At 37.7% G+C, this 11,426-nt stretch overlaps 1 pseudogene; it reads right to left on the reverse strand.

The window, feature by feature from the left end:
* Positions 1 to 2,554: 2,554 nt before the first annotated feature.
* Positions 2,555 to 4,646, reverse strand: LOC121800862 (annotated as a pseudogene).
* Between the last annotated feature and the right edge of the window lie 6,780 nt (positions 4,647 to 11,426).

The following is an 11,426-nucleotide window of genomic DNA, read 5'->3' on the forward strand; positions in this document are numbered from 1 at the left end:
TTGACTATATAATGCACAATTTGTGAACTGCAATGCATACGAACAAGATGTGCTGTGTTATGATGTTTGACACACGTTTCTTGTTTCCCATAAGGGTTTAATAAGCTTAGGGGCTAGGGTATAGTACGTACGCATTAATAACAAATTATAAAACGATACGAATAATTCACCAAATTGTCACGAGTAATGGATGTTATTAACTATATAATGCACAATATGTGAACTGCAATGCATACGAATAAGATGTACCATGTTATGATGTTTGACACACGTTTCTTGTTTCCCCTAAGGGTTTAATAAGCTTAGGGGCTAGGGTATAGTACGTAGACATTACTAACAAATTGTTGTTATTGGAATATACGTATGTGCATTATTTGGTTTAGGTAGTGCATTATGTAGCTGTTAATTGTCATTATCTCAGTATATTATGCATTATTAGAGGCATTGTGTATATGGGTTAATCAACGGATTGGAGATTACATACGTGCATTTAGTAATGTCTACGTACTATACCCTAGCCCCTAAGCTTATTAAACCCTTAGGGGAAACAAGAAACGTGTGTCAAACATCATAACATGGTACATCTTATTCGTATGCATTGCAGTTCACATATTGTGCATTATATAGTTAATAACATCCATTACTCGTGACAATTTGGTGAATTATTCGTATCGTTTTATAATTTGTTATTAATGCGTACGTACTATACCCTAGCCCCTAAGCTTATTAAAGCCTTAGGGGAAACAAGAAACGTGTGTCAAACATCATAACACAGCACATCTTGTTCGTATGCATTGCAGTTCACAAATTGAGCATTATATAGTCAATTATATCCATTACTCGTTACCATGTGAAGATTACATACATGTCTACGTACTATACCCTAGCCCCTAAGCTTATTAAACCCTTAGGGGAAACAAGAAACGTGTGTCAAACATCATAACACAGCACATCTTGTTCGTATGCATTGCAGTTCACATATTGTGCATTATATAGGCAATTATATGCATTACTCGTGACCATGTGGTGCATTATTCGTAGCGGTTTCCAGCCATTATTAGATTACTATTGTACCCTCATAATGCACAAAATAGGACAAATAATGCAACACTAGATTAATTACCCAATGTTGATCTTGACCGTCTATTTCTCTAATCTAATGGCTGATATTAAGAAGGAAAAAGGAAGAAATATAGGAAAAGGAAATGAATACATCCCTATATATATATATATATATATATATATATAGGGCAAGTGCCCACTAACTACATAATTAGAGAACAAATCACAGGCACAAGATTAAGAAAATAAGGGCTAGTATTAATACATGTAATCTTAGAATTTAAAGGAGAAATTAGTTCTCTCTCTCACAAATTTATTCCACAATAACCAAGCGGGGGTATAATGGTCATTGACAGCTAAAATTAGGTTACGTCATTGCAAATTCAATTCATTTGCTTTGGGCATGAATTGATGAAGACTTGGAATCTCAGAAAACCTACTGCCACTAGAAACCGGAGACAGCGAGAAGCTTCTGGAAATGGTGTGAGATAGAGCGGAGGCGGAGCTCTAGGCAGAGGCACGGTGGCGGGCGAAGATTGGAGTGTTGGAGATAGACAGAGAACGAGATGTGTTGAGAGAGAAGAGTCGGAGGGTAAGAATTGAGCATTGTTTAGGGAGGTTGATGCAGTGGTGTTGATTCAGAACGGAAGAGAGAGAGTATAGAGAGGAAGAAGACGCCATTGTGAGAATGCAAATGCAGATAGGATAGATAGGGGGTTTTGTTTGGAGATGTCTAAACATAGATTTAAACGGCCCAATTCCTTTGCTATATTAATTTACTCACCACTGTCGATTACTCACAGATTAATGACGGTATCTGAAAAACAGGATTAATTATTTCGTAAATCGAAATTAACAAAACAGGGCAGCGGAAACATAGTTAAGCATACCCAAATTCCTGCTTAATCATGCATTCCTGCTTAATCATGCTAATAGTGATGTATTTTATTAACATCAGTGAAGTAAAATCATGCTAATAGTAATGTGTTTTGTTAACAACAATAAAGTAACATCATTGTAATAGTGATGTGTTTTGTTAACAACAGTGAAGTAAAATCATTCTAATAGTGATGTGTTTTGTTAACAACAGTGAAGTAAAATCATGCTAAGAGTGATGTGTTTTGTTAAATAGTGATGATATAATTTTGTCATGTGAAACGCGTGATTCTCGTGACAAATTTAAAAAGAAAAAATCAGGTATAATATGAAGATTACAACGTATAAGAGTAGCGTAGGGGTCCATCAAGATTTAAGAATTTCCAAAATCTCATTAAAAAATTAATGAAAGTGGCTAAAAAAACGGCCGAAAGCAGAGGAATAATCCGCCATATGACATTTAAATAGCCATACACAACTATCAGAAATCTTCTCTACATATTTATTTTTTCGCAGATATTAGAATTGTATTTCCATCAGAGTGCTTATGTTATGTATACATCAGACTTCCTTTTAATAACATCAAAAAAATGTTTGGGAATGTACAATAATTTATTCAGATCAGACAGAGGCGTTCCTCCGTAGCCCAATGTGGAAGAGCGGGGCTAAAATGCACAGCCACAACCCTCTTGTTGAGAAGCTCTACCATTTCCTTCAACTCACACACTTGGGCGTTTTATACTGACTAAATGTAGCACTCCTCTTCTCCACAGCATAGTCCATTAGCTCTTCAAAGCTCCCCCTCTCCACAATCCGAATCTCCAACGCCCCGATCGACTTGTCGACCACCCGACACCACCGGTACACTGAATCCATCGCCTCCTCCATCGCAAGGCAACACTGCTCAACCACTTCGCCACTAGGCCAACCATCCGGATCCTTCAACAGCAACTCCCAGAATATCACGTAGTGGCCCGGGATCATCGCGGCGTCCACTTAGCTCGTGTAGTACACCACGACCACTTTGGACTCATTAAGCAGTTTGTACGCCCTCTCCACCGCACCCTGAAGAGTGGTCTCGTCGGTTTTATCTGTGTCGATGCTGGCAGGACGTTCCGCCGAGCGAGGAACCGGAACTGCTGAGCAGAGTTGTGGAACCCAGTCACTCGGAAAATGTTGCTGACTCTGTACCGATACATGCCGTTGTAGGTGATGACGACGAGCTCGTATTCCTTTCATAATGTAATTTCCAAAAATACCCTTGGCCTATTTTATATTATTAAAATTAATAATATTTGTTCCATTAAGATGCGTGGCTGAGATTTGTTCTCTAGTTATACACTTAATATTAGTTATATTTTGATCACTAACACACACATATATATATATATATATATATATATATATATATATATATATATATATATATATATATATATATATATATATATATATATATATATATATGGGAGCATTAATCTCCTATTGCTCCCTTAGATTTAAGTTTCTTCTTAATCTGGAGCGTTAGATTAGATTGATGGAGAGACCGGATGGAATCCTTATTTTTGATCCCGTGTTGCATTATAGGTAGGATTCTGTGCATTCTAAGGGTAAACTAGTAAAAAAACAAAATTAAAAACCACCCAATACGGTAGGAACGAATTTTCAGCGGGATATTGATATAACCTTTCATCTACTCTCTCCCTCTCACTCCAAACGTCAATCCCTCTCTCCACGTCTCTGAGATTTCGTCTCCCAATATTCCACCACTCTTCAAACCCTAGCCGCCACTGTTTTCCAGAGGGTATATGCAGGCAGTGATAGTTTTCGTCGCTTTCACATTCCAACTCTCACTCCGGTAGCGCGCGAACATATTGATGAACGCGTCGACAAGGTGGGTTGCAAAAAGTTTTTTTTAGTAATAGCACCCGGTAGACGCCGATAGACACCGTCTACTAGTCGATTCCCGTATTTTTCATCCAAAAAATCAATGCTTTTATCCTCGATTTGGTCGCGATTTTGTATAAGCACAAATGGGTTGTCGTTTTGGTTAGGGTTTTGTGTTATATAGAAACTGTAATTATTTACTGGTTTAAAAGTGTGTATTCAGCGATTTGATTTGTGGTTCGTATCACAGAGTTAACATGATGAAAAGAGGCCGACCGTCAAGACCTCAACCTACACAGGCTGCAGGTAACAAATCAATTTAAATGAATGTAGAATTACTTGAGGAGTTGAACATCAATTAGGCTTCCTGTGTGCATTCATCGACAGATCTTGTAAATGGCTGGATGGGTAATTGTAAAACTCTTCTGTGCATATTTAATTGGTTTGGTACATGATTAATTCTCGGGTTATGCATTATGTATCGTGTAGTATTCCTTTTTTAAACTGCTTGTCTACATGGGAGATTGATTAAGATTAATGTGCGCATTAGTTGATTGAAAATGTACATTACATGTGTATTGGTATACATTATTTGTCAAGTATTTGGCATTATTTGTCTGCTTGCTGAGTGGTGTGGGTGAAATGGTGAATGGAATATACATGTGTGCATTATTTGATTGATTTTGTATATTATGTATGTAGTAGTTTACATTATTTACCAGGTATTAGGCGTTCAGGGAATCATTGTGTACATGGGTGAAATGGTGAATACCACACATCACAAGTATGCTTGTGAAGGGGTTTGCTGCGAAAGCGTGCATTCTAACGGATTGAAGTAGGTAGCTGAGTCGGATCGTGTGTGTTTCGTGTGCTTACAGGGAACACTAATACAAGTGCTCGGTCAAGACACCGCGCTTCTTAAATCCACTGGATCACTAGGTCCAGGAACCCAAGGAACACAGAGTGTTGTTGTCGTTGGACACGCTCGACTCTCCTTCAAAAATTAATCCCTCAACCCAAATTACTATTAAATTAGTATAGGGAAGTGGGGTCGATCCCACGAAGATGGATTCGTGAGTAGTGTTTAGAGACTCTGGAAACAAGCGGCTGCTGCCACGCAAAGGGTTGAGGTTTATAACAACTACCACTAGACCTAGGCACGGAATTTAAATGCTAGACCTAAGAAACAGAATACTTGCAAAATCAGACATCAACATCGAAAGAAACAATAACTCGCTAGACCGTGTAAATGATTAACTAAATATGACTAGGCAGGAAGAATTAAAAAGTGGGGACCAGGACATTCAAATAAGGTAAGTACGGTAAAAGCTGCAACTAACAAACTCATGCAATTTCCTATCCAACTCAGAAACGTTGTAACATCCCAAACTTTTGTGACTTCTTTTCATGTAATTGGAATTTTAGGGAATTCTGAAACGTTTGTTTCTATGTGATTAAGTGCTTTGTGTGAAAAAAATTGACGTGGTTATTATGGAATGACGAGCTTGAGATTTATGTTATTCCAATGTGGGGAAATAATTAATAGGATCATGCATTTATTCTTTCTCAAGTCAATTCATTGAAAAATTCGGCCCTCCCAAATTATTGAAATAATACTTCTTTTTGTGGATTTAATTAATTGTTTTGGGACATTATTCCAAATTAAATCCAAACCAATGGACCTTAAATTACACTACATGAAATTCGAACTCCATCCTTTTATCCTTGGGAGTTTCGAAAATCTCCAATAGGAGATTGAATTATTTTTCATTTGATTTAATTGGTGCTTTATTGACTCTCTTCTTTTAAATTAAATCCAATTAAATCATGCCACATATTTTTTTCTTCACCCAAAATAAATAGAGAATTGGAACATTTCCTTGGCTATTTTAGCCTAATAATTTTCGGCCCCTCCAATAAAATATGGAGGATATTTTATTTGTTCCTACTTTGTGGAACCCCCTTTTATTCAAATAAATTCCCATGTCAAATTAATTGGGGATGTGAATATTTTCCTTCTATTTTTCCTCCATATCACACGCCCCTTTGCATTATTTTTCCTTGTGGGAATTTAATTAATTGTTGCCTATTTTATGGGAGCTTTTTTTCCTATAAAGAAATTACTTAATTTAAATCCTATTTTGTTTAATTGGGGATTTAAATAATTTCCTTGTACAACTTCTCCTTAAATTTTCGGCCCCCTCCTATTATTTCCTACTTGGAGATTTAATTTAAATTGTTCCCTTGTATTCATTATTTTTATTTCCTAAATTATGAATATATTCTCTCCAAGTAAATATTGCTATATTTCCTTGTAATTAAATCACAAAATTTTGACTTCCCCACCTTCAAATCACACGCCACCTTTTTATTTCAATTGTGGGAATTTCTTTTTTTATATCTCCTCCAATTTAATTAATTCCTTATGTGTGGGATTTTAAACCTAACAAATAAATAGCAATTAAACAAACCCTAGCCCCCATTCTCCCTACAAAAAAAACGTCCCCTCTCTTCTCTCCCTCTCCCACACGTTTTTTTCATTCTTCTCCCACTCTCCCATCTCTAAAAATCTTCCATTCAAGCTTATTCTTGCATCCATTGAAAGTACCTTCAAGAGTTTCCGACGGATCGCTTCGTTCTTCTCTTCTACCGATTTGGTTTTTGTAAAGGAAGGTATAATCGCACACTTTTTCTTCTCCTTCTCTTTTGAACCATGTTTTGAGTCCTACATGCATGTAGAGAGTGTAGGTTTGATAGATCGCAAGTTTTAACGGGAGGGAAATTGTGTGTTCGTAAGAACTTGTTTGATTTTTACGTTGTTGATTAGAATCATGTGTATTGGATCGAAATATTTGTGAATAATATGAGGTTGTATGGAAACATGTGTATGAAGAACGTGTAAGCATGATTATGTGTTTTCGAGCATGAAAAATCGGTGGTTGTGTTGTGGAAGTTAAAAAAAAAAACCCCAATCCCGAATTTGAACCAGAAATCTGTGATGCACGACCAGTGACTTATGATCTGTATTCGACCCATTAAACGAACGAATTTTGCTACGAAATTTTTACTGAGTAAACGTCAAGGTGTTTTCTGTGTCTCGGGTAAATTTCAGCCTGTTTTATCGAAAAATGATTTTTTAATAAATTTTTGAAGTTTACTGCGCAAATCTGCCAGAAACGTGAGTTCTCGCCATGAATGTTTCGTTTTCTGTTTGACTGACCAAATGACCTCCGATTGATGTGATTCTTGAACTATATGAAAATTTGAAGTGTCGTCTGAGTCGTGTTAAATTTTCAGCCTTTTTGGCATCGGATGAATTTATGGTGAATTTTTCAAATGAACTGCGCAATACTGTCGGAAATTGTATGCTACGACCAGAGAGTTCAATATGTGATATGACTGACTGAATGACGTGATTTCGATATGAAAATTTTCATGGATGAACTTGAATGTGTCCTCTGTATTGTGACCAAAATTTAGCATCTTTTGAGGTAGGGTGATTTTATAGTGATTTTTTCAAAACGGTCGCGCAGTTCTGCCAGTTTTCTGCCTTGTTAAAATAACACTTATTTCATGTTTAAAAGTATTATATGATACATGTATGTCCGAGGAACGTGTCTAAATGATGTGATCACGTGTGATAAATCAAAATGTGTTACGATGTGTTCTCCCATCTTTGTGACGTATGTTGGGTCGGGGATTTGAGAAAAACGACGAGAGAATCGATAGGACATGCATAGTAATATGTTGTTGGGGGAAACTAATTGTGTTGTCTTTGACGAGGGTGTTGTGTAGTCGTGAACTCGAGGATCGAGAGTTGCTAAGTGGGTTGTGAATTGCTAAGAGAACGAGGTGGACTTTCTTTTCAAACCTCTTTACTTTTCCGAAAAATATTATGTGGAGATATAAGGGTGGTTTAACTGTTATGTCATGCCATGTTGTTTTTGTTATGAGATTGTGTGCCTGATGCCTAGTTCGTATGAGTTTACTCCGTTAGGCTATATGGCTGTGTTGTGAAACGAATTCGGGTCCGAGTAGGGCCGTAAACCCTATCAGGCTGTGTACACTGGTGGGATCGTGAGCCGTCCTTGCAAGTCGGCCGGTCTCGTGGGTGAATAGTGTGGCCACACTTTCGTCGCACAGTGATTGTGATTGTTGGATTGATGTGAAAAGTGGGGAGATAAATTGTCTGGCCAGACTTGAATACTTTTGTGTTTCTCGTGATATTTTCTTACTACATAAAACTCGAGATCACTGGTATGGATGACATAACTATGATTAAAATGTTTTCGGCATGAGCCCATTGAGTACAACAAGTACTCAGCCCTGCATATTATTTTCTTATGTGCAGGTTGAGCGGGATGTTGCGGTGGATGTTGAGCTGGCTTAAGTACTTAGGATGCGTTGTGTCTTCATACATAGGCGTTATCCTTGACTCTCCTTAAACCTTATTTTTCCGCTGCTAAGATTTGAACTATGACTCAAGACTTACTCTTTCCTTTATGTTTTATGTTTAAACATGTATGGTGGTGATGAGCTTTAAACTAGTGTTTACGTTGTCTTTTGAAAATTTCATTCTTCGAGATTTAAGTTAAGTGTTTGTTCAACTTTAGTTATTAGTTGTTGTATTTCTTAAGTCTAATTTTTCCTGTTGTCCTTTTTAAAAGTATTTTATCTTATGTCTTTTAAAAAAAAAATTATAACCTTAAACTCTTTAAACTAAGTTGTTTTTCTTTCTTTAAATTAATTAAGTTGTTCTTTTAAATTGTAATCCATGCATGTCGGTCACGATCGCCGCGTTTGTGGTACCCCTTGTATGGGCGGTCGTGACAAACGTAAATGAAGAAAACAGAGCATACTCCTAGATTCGAACAGAATATAGAAATCGAGACGCCGGAAACTCGCTTCGAATCGGAAGTACAACAGATCTACATAAACTGAACGAAATGAAACGAAAACACGTAAGCTAGGCATAAAATTAAACCAACACGACTCAGATTCACGTCGAATGCTTAATCCACTCCGGATCCAAGACATCCGAACTCAACACCCAGCACAATCAACTCCATAGCTCCGATTCTCACAGATCTACTCAAATCAACTTCAGATCCCAACAATCACAGACAGCCCTACGACATCAACAAGTTAAGAACCCGATTCATCCACAAACAAACTCCATTCTCCCAGATCCAACCACAAACCTGCAATAATCTAGAAAACAACCAACTCCAACAATCCAACTCAGAATTCAAGTAAACATAATCGTCAAACAAAGATCAACACAGTCGGCATAAACTAAAACGAAACTTGCATAAATACAGAGAATATCCAGAAAACAAAGAGGTCCGAGCCTCAAACAGCGAAGCTCGGCAAATTCAGCAGAAACGTAAACAGAAAATAAATTGTTTCTTCGCCCTCAAGTAGGACGGTGTTACCACCAGATCGAAAAGTGTGTAAGCTAGAAGTGAACCCCAAGTATGCCCTGAATTTCCCACGAAAGAACCCAAGTGTGTGAAGAAAAGTGAACTAAGCTACAAGCTGTTGGCGAGGTCTCCAACCGAGAAGATCCCTCCAGCGTGCATGCTTCTCTCTTTTATAGACGCGGACATAACCTTCTAGAGTCTTCGTAGAAATCTCTATTCTACCCTTCAACTCCGAGGCTTCCTCCGTCGAGCAATTTTCCGCATAATGTCCACCCTTTCGCCTTCTTCCTAGGTCCACACAACTGTCTCCCTTCTTTGCTGGACCTGGCGAAAATCTTCACACACCTGGCTTAAAACGCGTGTTAGACCCAGAAATTTCACGAATTAAAGCCCTAGACCTATGCATGAAATTAGCCTTATCACGGATCACATGAAACTTGATTGTCACGACCGCCCTTACTAAGGATAGTAAAGACGGGGAAATCCTGACTAGGGGAGGAACTAAGAAGCAGGGAAGAAATTGGGGGACACAATAAAAGACGACATTTAACACAAAGCTCGACTAAACTTCAGGAGAAAAATATTTTAATGTATATCATGGTTAAGCAGCGGATTAATGTCTTAAGGTAATTAATGTCATAACATAGTATGAGAAAAAAAATGGAAGACTTTTAGAAAGAAAGCAATTTCAAACAAGGCAGCGGCAAAACAAGTATCAAAGGAGAGTCTTAGGATGACGCCCATGTATGAAGACACGATGCATCCGGGAATTCCTAAAGCTCGACTCAACATCCGCCGCAACATCCCGCTCAACCTGCACATAGAGAAAACATATGCAGGGCTGAGTACTTGATATACTTAGCGGGCTCAAGCCGAAAACATTTGATAAAATTTATGTCATCCATACCATAGTTAACTCGAGTTTTACGTTTAGAAAAGAAATATCATCGAGTGTCACAAAAATAGTTTCATAGTCTGGCCAGACAATCAATCTCCCCACTTTCTCAACAATCTAACAATCACATCATCTTTCCACAGTGCAACGAAAGTGTGGCCATACTATTCACCCATGAGACCAGCCAACTAGCAAGGACGGCTCCCGATCCCACCGGTGTACACAGCCTGATAGGGTTTGCGGCCCTACTCAGACCCGAATTCGTTTCACACATAGCCCTATAGCCTAACAGAGCAAGCTCAAACGAACTAGGCATCATGCAACAATCTCAATATCAAAACAATCATGGCATGATATAACACTTTAAACCCCCCTTATAACTCCGTAATCATACTTTTGAAAAAGTAAAAGAGTTTAGTAAAAGAAAGCCCACCTCGCTTGCTTATACAACACAATTCACAACTTTAATACAACCCTTGCTCTTCGTACCCACGTAAGCACAACAACCCTTGTCAACACCATAACACAATCAGTTTTTCCATCAATACATTTATCGTGCATGCCCTATCGTTCCTTTCATCGTTTTTCTTTTATTGCCCATCCCAAACGTTCACCAACATAAACGAAACGAACACTCTAGCATACAACAACGTGCAACACATAATCACATCATAGGATACGTTCCTTATTCACACATGTATCATGTAATTCACTCAAAACTTATCCACAAAGCTTATTTCAACAAAACTAGAATCTGGCAGAACAACGCAGTCTTTTTGTAAAAATCATTAAAATTCCATCCGACCTCATATGACCCTAAGATTTGGTCACCATACAGTAGACACATAAAGGTTTATTCAGTTAAAAGTTCACACCAAAATCATGTCTTTTGATCGGTCAAAACAAAATGAAACTCATTGGACTCCGCAGTTCGTACGAAAAATCATTATAAATTCATCCGTAATCAAAAGAATCTAAAATTTTGACACAACACAGAATACATCTAAACTTCATCCAGTTAAAAATTCATGTCAAAATAAGATCGTCTGATTGGTCAAAAACTTGTCGGAACCTACTGTCCGAACACAACAGTTTTCATGCTCAACATCCACAAACCCTAGTTTTTCTATCATACATTCACACATACATATTCATGCTTCCAACACATATTCATGCATCAAAACGAGATTACAACCATGCCTTCATAATCACACATAACATTGTGGAAGAATAAAATAGAGGTCAATGAATAAATCCCATTATTAAACAAAATAGGCGTGTAT

The sequence above is a fragment of the Salvia splendens genome, chromosome 4 (assembly GCF_004379255.2).
Source record: "Salvia splendens isolate huo1 chromosome 4, SspV2, whole genome shotgun sequence".
Classification (NCBI taxonomy): Eukaryota; Viridiplantae; Streptophyta; class Magnoliopsida; order Lamiales; family Lamiaceae; genus Salvia; species Salvia splendens.